This window comes from Equus caballus, chromosome 3, assembly GCF_041296265.1.
Source record: "Equus caballus isolate H_3958 breed thoroughbred chromosome 3, TB-T2T, whole genome shotgun sequence".
NCBI classification, from domain to species: Eukaryota; Metazoa; Chordata; class Mammalia; order Perissodactyla; family Equidae; genus Equus; species Equus caballus.
Window position 1 is genome coordinate 86156062 of NC_091686.1, and position 17161 is coordinate 86173222.

Genomic DNA, 17161 nt, shown 5'->3' on the forward strand with positions numbered 1-17161 from the left:
TAAGTTGAATAATATTCTAAAAAATGCCTCAGAGTAATTCACTTATAAAGTCAGTATTTAATCCTTCATTTATCTCTGCTTTATTTTTATTTATTTTTTTGGGGGGGGGGGGAGATTAGCCCTGAGCTAACTACTGCCAATCCTCCTCTTTTCGCTGAGGAAGACTGGCCCTGAGCTAACATCCATGCCCATCTTCCTCTACTTTATGTGTGGGACGCCTACCCCAGCATGGCTTGCCACACGGTGCCATGTCTGCACCTGGGATCCGAACCAGCGAACCCTGGGCCGCCGAGAAGCAGAACATGCGCACTTAACCGCTGTGGCACCGGGGCCGGCCCCTATCTCTTCTTTAAATTCACATTTTCACCCAATAGATCTATTTAGATTGGAATTCCCCTTGTAACGATGAAAGGAAAGATTAGGCAGAATACCAACATACCAGCAGTAAGATATTTTGGATAAAGTTAAGATCTTATTCATAAAGGTATCCCGATTAATAAAAGTAGCATTAAAATATAAAGTTCCCAAATTATCTAAAATAGGTATAGAAATTGAAGTAAGACAAAATAAATAGAATATTTTATTAATGGAAGATGGTATCATGTACATTATTTATGTATCTCACAGAGCAAGAAAAGCAATTATTTGACCCAGTTTAGAAGGTGATATTTCTAGACCTTTACCATGGCATCAGAAGATTTCTTCTTTAGGATGCTTAGCCATTATGAGCTACCCTATCATAAAGAACTTACATATGATTGGGTTACACTATTTAAGAAAGCACTTACATATATAAAAATATATTATATTTGCAGCAATATAACACAAACCTTTCTCCATGTGCTTTAATATGGCTCATATTATCATTATTATAACTGTGACACAGGATAGACACTATAATATTCATTGATGGTTATCAGGCACTTAACCCGAGTTTTTGGAAGCTCAGAGAATGTGTGTGTTACATGGGTAAAAAAAATTTTTAAAAGAGTACTTAAATTTTTATTGTTTGACTCACTGACAAACAATGGGGGAACTTTCTAAGCATTAAACAATGGGTTTTAAAGATGAAAAGGCTTCCCAAAAGAAAAGGAGAGGAACTCTGTAAGACATGGTAGATGCAAAAAGGAATTCAAGAAGCATTTTGCAAGGGCTTCTATAAACGATGAGTTTCCCTACAAATATTCCAGCAGGAAACTAGCAAGTCAATTAGCGATGACACTAGTGTTGACTCACGGGTAGAGTAAAAATCAACAAAAAGTCAAATAGTTTCTCCCCCCTTATGGATAATTATGGGGGAAAAAACCTTAGGAATATTTTCATTTCTAAACCATCTTTTAAATTAGATGAAAAGAAGCATCAGATCAAGTAGCATGAAGTGTAGTGAATATTCTAGATTCAAGTGGAGGTTTGTGTAAGTTCTTCATAACGTCAGATTTGTTCGAAGAACTTTCATTTTGAAGTTAGAAGCTGCCCAATTTTCAGTTTTTAGTTTTTCTTATTTTATGAAATAATGGGGAGAATAGATAGAAGATTCACATATATTTATTTTTATATCTTTACTATGCAAAACAGAAAGTTGTTAAGCCTATGTCAAAAATTCCTTGGCAATTTTACCAGTCCTTGAAATAGAAAAGTCTGGGAACCAGTGACCTGGACTAATTGATAAGATAGATTTATAATAAAATAATACATAATTAGACTGCTCCTAGAATACTATTCTAGTTAATAAGGTTTTCCCATTATGGGTTAACCTTTTCATTTCAGCCGTGCTCATTTGACTCAATTTGATGTGCATTATTGAAAGCCTTCAGTTATGCCGGTCATCGTCTTAAGTGACACCCATGCAAAGATGCATAAGCATGGCCTTTGCTTTTCAAGAACCGACTAGATTAGTGCAAGAGATAGACAAAGAAACCTTTAAGATCTCTCTTCAATGTGATATCTGTAATCAGAATCATAGATGTGTGTGTGTGGTAGAGAAATATGAAGTCAGGGAAAGGGTTGTGGTCAGAGAAAGCTTCATAAACAAAGTAACGCTTCTGTTGGGTTTTGCGTGATGGATGGGAGAGTCCTGCAGGTGAACGTGGAGGGGAAGGCTATTCTACACAAAGGGAACCATGTGCCCAAAGGCATTGAGGCTTGAAAGAGCAGGATCATTGATACTGATGGAGCAGCCATTTCAAGTGTCAAATAAAGGAGCGGCCAGAGAAGAAACGTGAGAAGGAGCCTGGAATCAAATTATAAAGGGGCTTGCATATTTTGCTGAGATGCTTGAACCATATTTGACATGTGCCTAGATAATCTTTGAAGGGTTTTAAGAAGGAGAGAATTGGAAATCTTCCTAAAAATGTATTGGTATCTCCCTTCTGCCATAGTAGAATACATTGAACATAACTGAATCTTTTACTGATGATTGAAGATCTTTCAGTGATATTCTCATTGAACATCAGTTCTCATTTTACATTGAACACATTGAAGGATAGAAGGTGGAGGATGTGGGCCTCTTCCATAAGGACCCAGGAAATATTTCTTGAAGTTTCTTTATAAAATCAAATTACTATAAACTTATTTTCTCTTAATTTGACTCATGCTTGTGAATATTAGTAAGGGGCTGGGGGAAGACATTTTGGTTGACAGCTTCTAGCAATTGGATTTTTCTTAATTTTACTGTAGAAAATCACTGGTTAATAGATGGTATCCACCTATGTGCTGAGTAAAGAGTAAAATTGTGACCCTTAGAGATGGAATTTGGAGATTCATTTTATGAGAATGACAGTATATTCATCATTTATTCATCATTTTTTCCCTATTCCTTTTTTTTTTTTTTTTTTTAAGATTGGCACCTGAGCTAACAACTGTTGCCAATCTTTTTTTTTCTTCTGCTTTTTCTCCCCAAATCCCCCCAGTACATAGTTGTATATTTTAGTCATGGGTACTTCTAGCTGTGGTATGTGAGACACTGCCTCAGCATGGACTGATGAGTGGTGCCATGTCCACACCCAGGATCCGAACCAGCAAAACCCTGGGCTGCTGAAGCTGATCACTCAAACTTAACCACTTGGCCACAGGGCTGGCCCCTTTCCCTATTCTTTACTTAGCACATAATAGCTACTGTGTATACGTATGGTGAACTGAAAAGAATTTGCAATGTAATTGGTAACATAATTTTTCTGAGGAAACTAATTAGTGATTAAACTATGGTAGTTCTTTTTTTTTTAAAGATTTTATTTTTTCCTTTTTCTCCCCAAAGCCCCCCAGTACATAGTTGTATATTCTTCGTTGTGGGTCCTTCTAGTTGTGGCATGTGGGATGCTGCCTCAGCGTGGTCTGAGGAGCAGTGCCATGTCCACGCCCAGGATTCGAACCAACGAAACACTGGGCCGCTTGCAGCGGAGCGCGCGAACTTAATCACTCGGCCATGGAGCCAGCCCCCTAAACTATGGTAGTTCTTTGATGTGGTTTATCTTTGTATATAAACAGGGAGAACAAGTGATCATAATGCATTTCACCCTTTCAAAGACTTTACCAAAGATCTACACACAAGGATGTTAAAAAGCTTTAGTCATATGGGCACGTTACAGGGGATATTTCTGTTTAAAGGGTGGGGTCTGAATCAGCCCTGATGGCCTAGTGGCTAAACTTCTGCATTCTCCCTTTGGCAGCCTGGGTTCAGTTCTCAGGCATGGAACCATGCCGCTAGTCTGTCAGTAGCCATGCTGTGGTGGTGGCTCACGTAGAAGAACCAGAACATGCAACTATACACAACTATGTACTGGGGCTTTAGTGGGGGGAAAAGAAGGATGAAAAAGGCAGGAGGGAGATTGGCAACAGATGTTAGCTTGGGGTGAATCTTCCCCTGAAGAAAAGAGAGAGAGAAAAAAAGAATAGTCTGACTTAGAGATAGGAACAAAGGTAGGAGATAAAGTTTCTCGGAAGGGGAAAGTGCCAATTGTAAATTTCCGCAGTGTTAGAATTTGCACTGTGTTCAGTAACTCTGAACATTCTGAAAAATGACCTGCCTATTGGAAGCTTCAGGTTTGCAGATGTTCAAAATTCTTCCTTAATGTGAAATACCAATAGGAATGTTAGTACCAGGAGGCTGGGTGTATGGGCTAAAAAGTGATAAATAATCCTATTGTGGGCAAGGGTGAAATAGAGAAAAAAATAATATAAATTATATTTGAGGGGTGATGATCTCAGCATGGTTGGTTAGTATAAGAAAGAGAATCTAGAGGTTACTGTAGATTGCTTTCTGGAGTTATGAGCCCAATGTGTTAGTATAACAAAACAATCTGAACATCATAGAGCAGCTGTTTTACAAACAAGTTGAAAATATCACCTAGATCTTGAACAAGACTTGCAGTTATGTGCAGTTGCCACACATCTGAAATACTAGATGTCTTTGTTTCCAGAAGATCATACTAGATATTAGAATATAGAATATTCTTTGTTTTTTTTTTTTTTTTTTTTTTTTTGAGGAAGATTAGCCCTGAGCTAACATCTGCTGCCAATCCTCCTTTTTTTGCTGGGGAAGACTGGCCCTGAGCTAGCATCCGTGCCTATCTTCCTCTGCTTTATATGTGGGACGCCTGCCACAGCATGACTTGCAAAGCAGTGCCATGTCCACACCCGGGATCCGCACCCAGGATCCGAACCCGCCAACCCGCCACCAAAGCAGAATGTGCAAACTTAAGGGCTGCACCACCAGGCCGGCCCAAATATAGAATATTCTTATTCTGATTATATTCTAATATAGAGTATCAGAACCCCGAAGCATCTCAAAGCTTGAGAGTAGTAAATCAGGAGAAAACCAGGAGTCTTAATTTACCTTGGTTGTAGTAAAAAAAAGTAATAAATGGAATAGGCTGAAAATAGGGGTTTAGTGATAGACACTTAAGAGATTTATATATATTATATATATATAATATATATAATGTATATATATATATATGTCTGTGAAGGTTATGTAAATATAATCCAGATACTTCCTTGTCTCTTGCCCCCTTTAGCAACACGTAACCCACCCACAACATTCCCTTTTCTCATTCTTCGATATTTATGGGTATTCCCAGGAGATTTTTCACCGGAAAAGTCCTATGGACTATCTATGTTTATTTTCCCTTTTCTGGCACGAAACCCCCTTCTAGGGTACTGCTGAGCGCCGCCACGTTCTTGGCACCACTGGTTTCCGCCGGGGCTATCACTGCAAATACACTAAACATCCTGTGGTCCAAAGTCTCTCAAAGTTCATTGGCAAAGAGGATCAGGACACTTAATCGTCTTCCCCTGACATTCTTAGATGGGTACCAAAGCACGAACTGTACCCAGTTTTAGTAGTTACAATCCTTTCGATTCTTACAGCTCCGGTGGGAAACTGGGGAAATCCTAATGCAGATGCCACCAGGCTGCCACAGAATTTCTCGTCTTTTCATGCGTGAGGTTTTGCTGCAGGGTCAAGCTTCCGGTGCCAGACTCCCTCTTTCCCCCAAGGAATAGCCTTCTGGTATCGCTTGGGCTCACTCGGGGCTCTCCCTGCTACCGTTCGAGGAAGGGAGATGGACGTCTTCGACTTTGAGATTGGCGTAAGTGGGACCACCTATTCAATCTTTTCAGAAAAGTAACTTATGTCTCGTGACAAACGCCGGCATAACGCAGAGGACGTGACTAAAAGGTAATTGTTAATGGAAATAATTTAAATACTTTTTAAATGAACGATTGCGAGACACACAAGGAAACGCCAGGTTTGCAGATACTTTTATTAAAGCTCTTCCGGGTGGCCAAATGCCAGTGGAACCGACGGTAGGAGTAGAGTGGACAGTGAGTGAAAACTTGTTGAGTGACTCTCAGGAAGAGTTAGCACTCAAATTTCAGGTATACAAACTCATTCTAACCACTCCATTCACTAGACCTCATGGTGAGGTTCCGCAGGATCCCAGCTCCAGCTCAGGATACATTACTCATTGCAGAAGATTTTGAATTTTTCTCTTCTCTCTTTCCAGCTTTTCCCAACACCGGCTGTGAGGTTTGTCCACGACTCCTCCAACATTTAATGGGAAAGGCGCTTAGAAGAAGGCAAAGTAGGGAGGACTTTGCGGCTGTATTTCTCAAACCCGTAAAGGGAGAGCGATAATGGGTGAGGGGCGTGCAGACTAGCTCCTTCCTTGCCCAATCAGGTGCACAGGAAGATGTCCTTTTACCAATAAAAATAAAGTTCGCTTTCCGGAGGCGGGAGGGTGAGCCTTGACTGCCAGTTCTCCAAAGCAACGATAGAATAGAGGACATAGAGTGATTGGAGGTAGGACCAACCCAGGAAAAGGGGCGCGGTGGGGGTGGGGGTAATTCTGAGCGGCGGCTGGACTGGCCAGTGGAGTGCGAGGGTTGCTGTTCCTGTTGTAGTGTTGCTCGCCAATCAGGAAGGCGAGGGAGTGGGCGGGGCGGGGAAGGGGTGGGAAGAGCTCGCAGCACCGCCGGGCGCCCGTCGGGCTCTGGGAGAGAGAGAGAAATCCGGTTAAAATCAGAGTCGGAGGGAGGTTTAACCACAGATCGGTTCCGATCGGATTATTCCTTAAAGGGGACGCGCCATTGTCAAGAGAACGGAGCCTGGGGCCCGAGGGCGGGGACCGGCGGCGCCTGAGGAGCGAGGCAGCTGCACTTGGACTGGGGACGGGTAGGTGTCGCCTGGGGAAAGGCACTTCATTTTACTTTCTCTTCCAGCCCTAGGGGCAGGCGCCGGGATGCCCGCCGACCGGCGGCCGCAGCCCTGGCGGGAGACGGTCGCCGGCCCTTTCGGCTGCCCTTCCTGATGGGAGCCGAGGGGGAAGCGGGCCAGGATGGCTGGCAAGCTGCGCCGCCCGGGCCAAGACTCGTAACGGACGCTAAACCGCGGCGCAGCCCCCGCCTCAACCGAAAAGCCGCCGGAGCGGCAGCGGGTCCTCGGGGAGCGCCGCGCGCCCCGCTCCCCCGCGCGCCGCTGCCTTGCGCGCCCCCTTCCCCGCGCGCGCTCCCTTCTGCTCGCGCGCCGCCTCCTCGCGGACTCGCAGGAGCCGCCCCGCGGAGAGAAAGGCGGCGGCGGCGGCCAGGCGGAGGGAGGTCGGCGGCCACGGTTTCGCCGCCCCAACCCTGAAGCGAGGGCCGAGGAGCGAACTTAGCGCGGCGGCCGGCGGCCCCAGGGCGGAAAGGGGCGCTGGGGACCCCTGGAGCGCGCGGAGTCGCCAGTCCGGCCCAGCATTGTCCCGCTTTTCCTTTGCTCCCGTCTCTCCGCCCACTGCTCGTGGTCGTGGGGAGGGGTGCGCGTTCGGGCGCTGTGCCCGCGCCGCTCCGGGCCGGTTGCGCACCCCGAGACCCGGAGCCTTCCGGAGTCGGCCCCCCGGACGCCGCAGCCGCAGCTGCCGCCTGCCGTCCGGGGCGGTCCGGGCCTTGGAGTGTCTGTGCTGCTCTCGGTCTCCGCTCCGGCGCCGGCTGCCTGGGCGCTGAGCTCCTCCTAGCAACTTTTCTTTGCTGATTGATGGAAGTTGTGGCTTCCGGGCGGCAGGTTCTTTGGGCATAATCTCGTTTCCTGCGTTCTGGAGAGGCTCATTTCAAGGGCGCAATGGTTCTTGATTGCTGTCGTTCTTTCCTCCCATCCCAGTTTTGTTCCTCGGCACCTGAAATCGCTTGTGTCGTGGATTTGCAATCATATGAGAGCATTAACTTCTCTCAGGCCAAGAAAATTTGAAAAGAACAACAACAAAAAGGCGGGGGCGAGGGGTGGGTATTGCTGATGAGGGGCAAGACTCTACGTAGAGCCGAATTTGCCTTAACCTTTGAACTGTGGAAAGTATTACTTCGACTTACTGGCGGAGGCTCTTTTGGAAGGGGGAAAAAGCAAAACAAAAAAACCCCCAGGTTGCTAGGGCGTATTGGATTAGGAAAAAAACTAGACTTTTGGTAGAAATAAAATTAGTTTGTAAAATACTGTTCTGCCTAGCAGATATCTTCCGTAAAGTTAATTTCTACTACTGAGACCATAGGTATTATAATTGGTAACAGCAACTTTTACTATTGATAAAACAAAAACAAGTACATGTAAGATTTTTTTTCCATCTTGAGCATTATTGCTCTGCTATACCTGTCAATACTTGCTGAAGTCGTCATATTTAGAAACAGCACATTCCTGGTTAGAGACCTAATATAGAGAAGGAATGTTTTCATAAGCATTCATTTTTGACAGTTTCTTCTTGTGCAGTACTTTGTAGAGTACTTGCATGTGCAAGTTACAGGCCTATAAACAAAGTAGCAGTGGGTGTGTTATTCTGTAGTCTTTCTTTTCTTTTCTTTTCTTTTTTTTTGCTACTCATTATCAAAAATAGCATTCCATCCTGTCTTTTCTTCCATTTTGAGTTATTTTGTAAAACACTTCTCTAGAAGAGTGAGTTTTGTTGGAACCCTGGCCCAGTGTTTTGTTGTTTTTTAAAGCAATACTAACTACTTTCCAAAGTGTTCATTGATTAACTCACTGTTTAGTAACTTTTTGAGTGGGGTGAAACATTATAGCCTAAATTCACAGGCTCAGCAACAGCAACAAAGGAGAAACTATACTTGGGCAACTGAAAGCTGATTTCAGATAATAATGTTTGAGAGAGACTCTATTCTTACTACAGAATTTAGGAAATTTAGACACGCAAAACATGTTGTAGTAATCTTGATGGTATCTGGCATTGTCACACCTAATATTGCCCCCACCCTCTTTCATCCTCTTCTGTGATAAGGATTGTCAGGCAAGCTTGCGGGCAGAATCTTCCTTTCCATTTTATAATAGAAAGTAGAAGATTTAAACAAGTTTCCAAATTTCTATCTTTGTTTACTTACTAGCTTATTTAAACAATCGAGGAGAGAATTTCTGAACTTTTAAAAGCACATGTAAAGAAAACATTCAGAAAGAATTACCTTTGAAATATCTAGGACATGTTTCCTGGAAAACATGTTTTTTCCTGTGTACTTTTCACATTGTTTTAAACACATTGTCTTGTATATATACATTGCCAAGTCGTTTCTTGAGTTGTGAACTGTCCTTTGAGATCCTTGGGAACTGGGACTGTCCACCATTTCTGTGCAAATTCAGTGTGTCACCTAGTGCCTTTCTAGTGCCCAATAAATGTGTTGTCTTAGGTCTTTGTGACAAAAAAAGATAATGTTCAATAGAGGCTGCTTAAGAGACTTAATTTTTTTTTTTTAATAAACACGTTTCTGAACAGATTACACCAAAGAACAGCAATTGGGTTAGTGTCTGGGGAAGATATATTAATCAAGACGCTTTTTGTTCTATACAAAAATGTGATTTTATTGTTTATAGTATCTGTTTCACAGACATCTTTTGTGATATCAATAACTTGTCGCAATTATTAGAACTAGGTTTAATCTGTCAACAACATCTGTTGAGTACTTATTTAAGGAGTATCATGGAAAGATAAAGTAGAAATGGATGACCGCCATTGCTCTCAAAGGTATGCAGTTTAACGAGGAGATGCAAAATTATCATCCATAGGAAAAAGACAATGTGTATCTCAGCACAGAAACTGGTGTGAAGTACCAGTCACACAGGATTCACGCCAAAATGGTAAAGGAATAGTCGAATGAGAGAAGAAACCGAGATGAGGTGGGAAAGTTTTCTTTGCTTTATATAGCAGATTTTGTGATATATTTTAAAATAGATTTTAAAAAAATATGTTTGGGGGTTGGCTGGGTGTATGTTCCCTAACTTGAACTATTTTTATCTACAAAATATTTTTTGGGGACAGAGCATGTGCTCTGAATTTCAACTATTGTTACCTCACCAGAGAGATCATCCATCTAACCCAGCTCAACTGTCGCCTTTTCTGCAAGCTCTTCTTCTGTTCTAGTCATAAGTGATGCTCTTTCCTCTCGCTCCTGTAAAACACTTTCACAGTACAAGCCATACTCTGACTTACAGTATGATTATGTATTTCTTCATTAGATTGTGGACTTTGGTAAAAGCCATTAACAAAAGTTGGACCTCCTCCCTCCCTTTTTTACTGTTGCCTAAAGTACGTGAGTTTTATTAGCCCACCAGTATTCTGTAAAACTATAAGCCGTAAAGAAGTTCAAATTATTTTACTTGGGGAAAGTGTATATGTATGTTTGAAGGCAAGACCATTTTTTTCCTTATCACCAAAGTTTCACATGCTCATTGCAGAATATTGATGTGAAAGAAATATATAATTTAGAAATTAAAAGTGCCCCCATAACGCTGCCCTTAGCATATTATAACTATTAGTAATGGTTTGGTGTTTATTCTTCCAGTTCTTTCCTTTTCTTTTATTACCTTCAGATAGGACTGCCTTAAACTATCATACTTGAAATTTTTCCTGAAGTAGTTGTTTACTGGGAATGGAGAAAAATAATAGATTTTTACACACTTATTTATTATTAATTTCTCCCGGCTCAGTAATTCTGATTCTTTTACCTTTTCTTGAGATACAAGGCTGCTACCAGTGTGTGTGTGTTCAAAATATAGCCTTCATAATCATTTCAAAAATTGATCAAAGCCGGGGCCTGGCCTGGTGGTGTGGCAGTTAAGTGCGCACATTCTGCTTTGGTGGCCCAGGGTTCGTCGGTTTGGATCCCAGGTGTGGACATGGCACTGCTTGGTAAGCCATGCTGTGGCAGGTGTCCCGCATATAAAGGAGAGGAATATGGGCATGGATGTTAGTTCAGGGCCAGGCTTCCTCAGCAAAAAGAGGAGGATTGGCAGCAGTTAGCTCAGGGCTAATGTTCCTTGAAAAAAAAATTCATCAAAGCCTGTGTCCCTGAACAGTTTACCTGCCTTTACCCTAAACATTTTTTGGAGTACATGCTCTAGGCATAATCTCTTTTCATTTCTTGATTCTCCTCATCTCTAGAGAGCATTAAAAATTGCTTTGAGGCTGCCAACAGGCACTCTTCATCGTAGCCCAAGGAGGAATGTAGGAAGACATTTGTTCATGATCAAATCATATCCAGAGGTTTTACTCTCACCTCCTGTTGCTCATTTTGAAAAGGGAGCTACAATTTAGGCCAGTGAAGTAGGTGATAAGATTCTGTTGTTCTAGGAGCTTCTTTAAGCCAACTCAGAGAGGAAAAAGGTTTTCCAAAGGTTCCTGAATAGAAAGCCCAGCTGTAAGCAGCCAGTTGGCCTAGTCAGCTGAGAAATCTCCGTTCGTTCAGCAAATTTTTCTTGAGAACTGCACCTACTCTAAGCACCGTGCTAGGCATTGAGAATAAGATTAAGTCTGTTTCTACCACAAGCTAAGAGCGCCTCTGAATAGGATCCTTAAATAGAGTGGTACATGTGGATTAAAGGTAGTGTAAACAAAGGGCACAGCTAGGTGAATTTATGATTCACTCGTGTTTATTGTTCTGCAAAGCTTTTTCCAAAGTCTCCTAGCAAACGAACCTGGTCTTCCATAGGAGGTGGGTTGGGGTCCAGGGAGCCTTTTAAATTAAATCCGTCCGCTCTAGAATTTTTTTTTTTTTTTAATTTCAAACACTGCTGTTCTTTTGGGGCAAAATATTTCTGAAATTCTGCATACATTGATTTCTTTGTACTCTACAAGGATCATCCATTTCAAAGACAACCATTGTGAGACTACGTCTGTATCCTAGCAGATAATCAGATAATTCATAGTTTGCTGATAGAGTAGTAACATGTTCTTTTAAACTCAAAATGTTATAATAAATATATTCCTTAATCAGGATTTTTCTTTAATGTTATGAAAATAATTATTATTTTGAAAAGTTGCTTGTATAAAATACAGTCTGAAGTATTTTTAACTTTTACACAATAGACTGTGTCGTCATCGTCCCCCCCCTCACCCCTGCCCCTTTGCTCGATCTTTGTATTTCTGGGGAAGGAATTGGATTACTAAGAAAGGGACTTTGTAGGACTGTCATTGATGGAATCCACCCAGGCCAGGGAAGAGTCTGACAGAGGGGTAGGTACGGCCTATGGCGTTTGACTGTAATGCAACAGTTATAATTTGTCAAGTTTCATGAAGAGTTAAGATTTTAAAATGACAGCTTTATTGAGATATAATTTACATACCATACAACTCACCTACTTAAAGGGCATAATTCAGTGGTTTTCAGCATATTCCAGAGTTGTACATCACTGCCACAATCGATTTTAGAACTTTTTCATCACCCCATCGTCTTCCCCACCTCCCTTCCCAGCCCTGGGCAACCACTAATCTACATTCCATCTCTGTAACATTTGCCATTTCTGGACATTTCATATAAGTGAAATATAACATTTTAATAAATGTGCATTCCTGTATAAATTGGTCCCTGTAAATGTGTATAAATCCTAGGAGTAGAGAGGGTCTTTTCATGATGTGTGTAGCTCCAAGTTCAGAAATATTTTCTTTAAGAGAGAATTTATATAAATCCTTATTCTACCTACGCCTGGAGAGTAATGGGAAAAGAGATTTTTTTCCCACCGATGAAAATTATAAGACTCATTTTGGTGACACTTCTTTATATTCATTTAATCATTTGGTGACTCTTCAGTAAACATTTTTTTTTTTAAAGATTTTATTTTTCCTTTTTCTCCCCAAAGGCCCCCGGTACATAGTTGTGTATTTTTAGTAGTGGGTCCTTCTAGTTGTGGCATGTGGGACGCCGCCTCAGCATGGCTTGATGAGTGGTGCCATGTCCGTGCCCAGGATCTGAACTGGTGAAACCGTGGGCCTCCAAAGCAGAGCAGGCAAGCTTAACCACTTGCCACGGGGCCGGCCCCTAAATGGTTTATACCACAAGTTCTGCATGCTGGACTTAAATAAAAGACAGTACTTCAAAAGAAGTTGAAAGTACTTCATAAGCTCTAATCGTTGCTGAAGATAATGTGATGTTTATCTTATTGGTTGAAACTGTTGTATTGTGCAAATCACCATTTATTTGATAAAAAATAGTGCCTCCTAGGTTGATCATGATGCGCTTGTATTGCTCCTGCACAATGCTGGTGGCCTCGTAGGCACTTAATAAGTGCTTATTGATTGCCTGGTCACTGTGATCATAGATATTTTTATCAGCTCTATGAGTCCTTATTTTCCATCTTGTAATAATAATAGTAGCTAAATTTATTGAGTGCTTACTAAGTAATGTGATAAGTACTTCATATGTACTATCTTTTAAGGTAAAAGGATGCAATTTACTTTTGAGAATTTTCTGTAATTATCTCCATTGATTGTAGTTTCACAAGTTTCTGATCATTTCTTTGTCTTTTTTAGATTATTTTGAATGGCCATTTTTTATCAAACCTCAGGCACTTTGATGCTGATGCTTTCTTGATCTTTCCAAGAGATGTCAACATAAGGTTTTCAGCAACTACATCCTGCTCTTGGATGACAGCATTGTAAGATAACGTCTCTTATTTCGGAGCATCCATACTTTAGAGAGATTAAAGTGTTGTTTTTAAAAAGTGTCTGAGAATTGATGAGAAAGGGTTATTAGTATGTTCACTTACTGCAATACAACCTCATTTTTTTAGGTTATAAAATAGTCATATGTGTGCTTTGTTGCCAAATGGATTTCAACATAATATTTCAACTTCTCAGGATTCTTTGTTTTGTTTTGTTCTGTTTTGTTTTTTGGTATGTCTCTTTATTTCACGGTAACCTTCAAATGTGATATAGTTTAGTTCAATACTAAAGAATGCTGGAGAGATCATTTAAAGGCAGTTTGCAGTTTTGTTCTCCATTTAAAAATCTAAGATGGATTATGCTGTCTATAGCACTGGTAAAAAGATAGTACTTTGGTGGTTCCATTCGTGTGTCTGGGGTGTGAATGAACTCATAACCATTTATTTGCAGAAGAAACTCCAGCCATTAGTCTCCTTGGTCAGCAGTATACAGGCCACCATATTTTGTTCATGTGTTGGTAAAACCATTCCTTTGTAAATCATGTGTTGTTTTGGGGTCGATTTGCTCTTTACTTTACTGTTAGTTGTATCTCTCTGTGTGCTCTCATTACACCTACCTGTAGAGGTTTCTTTGTTTTTCTAATTTGATGTTTTCACTGTGCTATGAGAAGAGAACCCATAGCACACTTGTTGAATGGTCGATCAAAATGATAGAAGGTTCTGAGTGAGGAACCACAGGACTTCCTGTGCATGGAGCTTTAGTGCTAGGCCCTTGTTATGTTGGTTTTTACTGCTTAGAGGACTCTTTCTTCTTTCCTAGTTTTGGGCTCTGTTTGAGGTAGGTGATGTTTCTGGAAAGCAGAAGGGGGTGTAACAGGGTGGTATAATTACCTTGTGGATGTTTAATTTCCCTTGAATAATGGACCTCTTAAAATTCTGTCTTATTAAGTCTTAACTCATGTAGATGGAAAATAATTCTTTCTTGGATGTCTTGATATTCTACTTCTTGCAAGAACCATCACAACCCCCAAGCTTGTACACTAGGATACTTGTATGCGCTGGTATATTGTTTGTTGCAGTACAGAACGTAATCTTAATTTTCGTGAATAGAAATTAGAAGCCTTAAAGAACTGTGAGGTTGCCTGTAAAGTAGCCACATATGCCTGGTGTCTAGATATTTATATTTAAACTGGTTCTTTTGGTAATCTGTTTTCTTTGAGGTAAAACTGTCTTTGTAGACGCCCTTTTCTGTGTCTGTGTTGATGATAACTTAGACTATGTCTTGTATTTAGTGTTTTTGGCAATATTGAACCCTTAGTACACTTTGAATAAATACTGGTTCGAGTTTTTGTCGTGCGTTTCTTTAGGGTTGCTTCACTCTTTCCTGTTGTGGAGCTCATGGAGTTACAATGCTTTGAGAGCTGGAATGTCGTGGGGAAAGATCTGATACAATGCCTGCATTTTGTAGATGAGGATGAGATTGGGACTTGTTTAAACTTGAATAGAATTGAGTTCTTTTTGATTCTTAGTGCAGTGTTTTTCGTCTTCTAGTATATGCTTCCCCAAGTAAAATTTTTAAGAGGTGGGTAGAATCTTAGACTTCTGTAGCCTCTATAACAGAGGTCTGGTCTGCAAAAATTTTATGTCACACCCAGCAGTATAAAAAATTGTGTCTGCATTCCCAAGATACGTTTGTTTAAAAGTATATACTACATATTTTGTACATAATGAGACATTAACAAAAAATGAGGTAACGATGAAAAACATTTTAGAAAACTTTAAAATGTATTAGTTCCATGTTTTTGATTCCACTTTAAATGGTAATTTTTAAAATTAGATAAGTATGACTGAATGTCATCACTTAAAAAAACTTTTTATTTTAAAATAATTATAGACTCACGGGAAGTTGCAAAAATAGTACAGGAGTCCTGTGTAATCTTCATGAACATCCCCTTGTTGTAATATCTTATATGACATATTAATAACAATGTTAAACCAGGAAACTGACATTGGTCCAATACTGTTAAGCAGCCATATTCGGATTTCATGGTTTTTAGTGCACTCATTCATGTGTGTGTGGGTACAGTTCTATGCAATTTGATAGCATGTCTAGTTTCATGTAACTACCACTACAATTAAGATACAGTTCTGTCACTACCAAGAAACTCTCATGCGGCTCAAGGTCCCCCCCTTCCCCAACCTCCCCATCCCTATTAACTGGCAGCCACTAATTTGTTTTTCATCTCTATAACTGTGTCATTCAGAGAATGTTACATAAATGGAATCATTCTGTACATAGCCTTTTGGGACTGACTTTTTTCACTCAATACAGTGGTATAGAGAACCATCCAAATTCTTGTGTATTATGTACTATTATGTATTAAGTACTTATGTAGTAGTAGGTTATCTCTCTTTATTGCTGAGTAGTATTCATTGTATGGATATATCACAGTACACAGTTTAGCTATTCACCTGTTGAAGAACATATGAGTTGTTTCCAGTTTTTGGCTGTTATGAATAAAGTTGCTGTAAACATTCATGTATAGGTTTTTGTGTAAACATAAGTATTCATTTCTCCAGGATCAGTGCCCAAGAGTGCAATTGCTGGATTATAGTGTAAGTGTATGTTTAGTTTTATAAGAAACTGCTTGACTATTTTCCAGAGTGGCTGTATATTTCCACCAGCAATGTATGGAAGATCCAGTTTCTCTATATCCTTACCAGAATTTGGTATTTTCATTATTTTTAAATTTTAGCTATTCTAATGGTGAATGTAGTAATATCTCATTGTGGTTGTAGTTTGCCTTTCCCTAATGGGTAAATTAATTGTTTCCCTAATGAGCAAATTGGGTTGTTTTTCATTGTTGAGTTTTGAGAGTTCTTCATATATTCTAGATATAAACCCTTTGTCAGGTAGGCAGTTTGCAGAAATTTTCTTCCCATCCATAGCTTTTCTTTTCTTTTCTTTCCTTCTGTTTTTTTGCTGAGGAACATTGACCCTGAGCTAACATCCATTGCCAATCGTCCTCTTTTTGCTTGAGGAAGATTGTCGCTGAGCTCAAATCTGTGTCAAGCATGGTTTGATAAGCAGTGTGTACGTCTGCACCAGGATCCCAGCCTATGAACCCAGGCTGCTGAACCGGAGCACATGAACTTCACTCTACACTACCGGGCCGGCCCCCATAGCTTATCTTTTCATCCTCTGAACAGGGTCTTTTACAGAGCAAAAAAGTTTTAAATTTTCATGTAGTGCATTCAATTATTTTTTTCCCTTTTTTAAAATTGTTCTTATGGTGTCATGTCTATGACCTTTTCATCTAGTCCTATGTCTTGAAGGTTTTTTTCCAATTTTTCTTCTAAAAGTTTTATGGTTTTACATTTTACAAGGTAATCACTTTCTTACCTTACAATTTTTGATAAAGCACCGTTACTGGTAATAAAGTAGTTGTCAGCTCTACCGTTTTCTTGCTTGCTTGTGTTTTGCTTTATTTATGTTTAATGTGCCTTTCTTTGCAAAAATCTTTAAAAAATCTATTTGTGGGTGATGTCATAATTCTGATGATAACTGCAAATCTGCTCTCTTGGGCACATGTAAGTTGTAGGGTATTGCAGTATGCTGAAAGTGAGCAGACAAGTGGGGACATCACAACCAACCTCCCCAGAGTGTGCAACGGCCACCTTTCCATTAGGAGACCTTTACCTACTGTAATATTGTGTGTGTTCAGTGTCACAGAAACCCTTCTGAGTATTTTAAGATAGAAGAGA

The 17161-nt window shown here is 40.5% G+C and overlaps 1 protein-coding gene across 9 annotated transcripts in view; it reads left to right on the forward strand.

Annotated features, from left to right (window-relative positions):
• The first annotated feature begins 6424 nt into the window (after positions 1 to 6424).
• FRYL (FRY like transcription coactivator) overlaps positions 6425 to 17161 on the forward strand; it is a 245305-nt gene continuing 234568 nt past the window's right edge. For 8 of the 9 annotated variants that reach the window (XM_023638124.2, XM_070262481.1, XM_070262480.1 and 5 more), the window contains exon 1: positions 6425 to 6670. The gene's annotated coding sequence lies outside the window, so the exon portion shown is untranslated. The remainder of the gene's footprint in view (positions 6671 to 17161) is intronic. The other variant, XM_070262479.1, reaches the window with a different exon arrangement.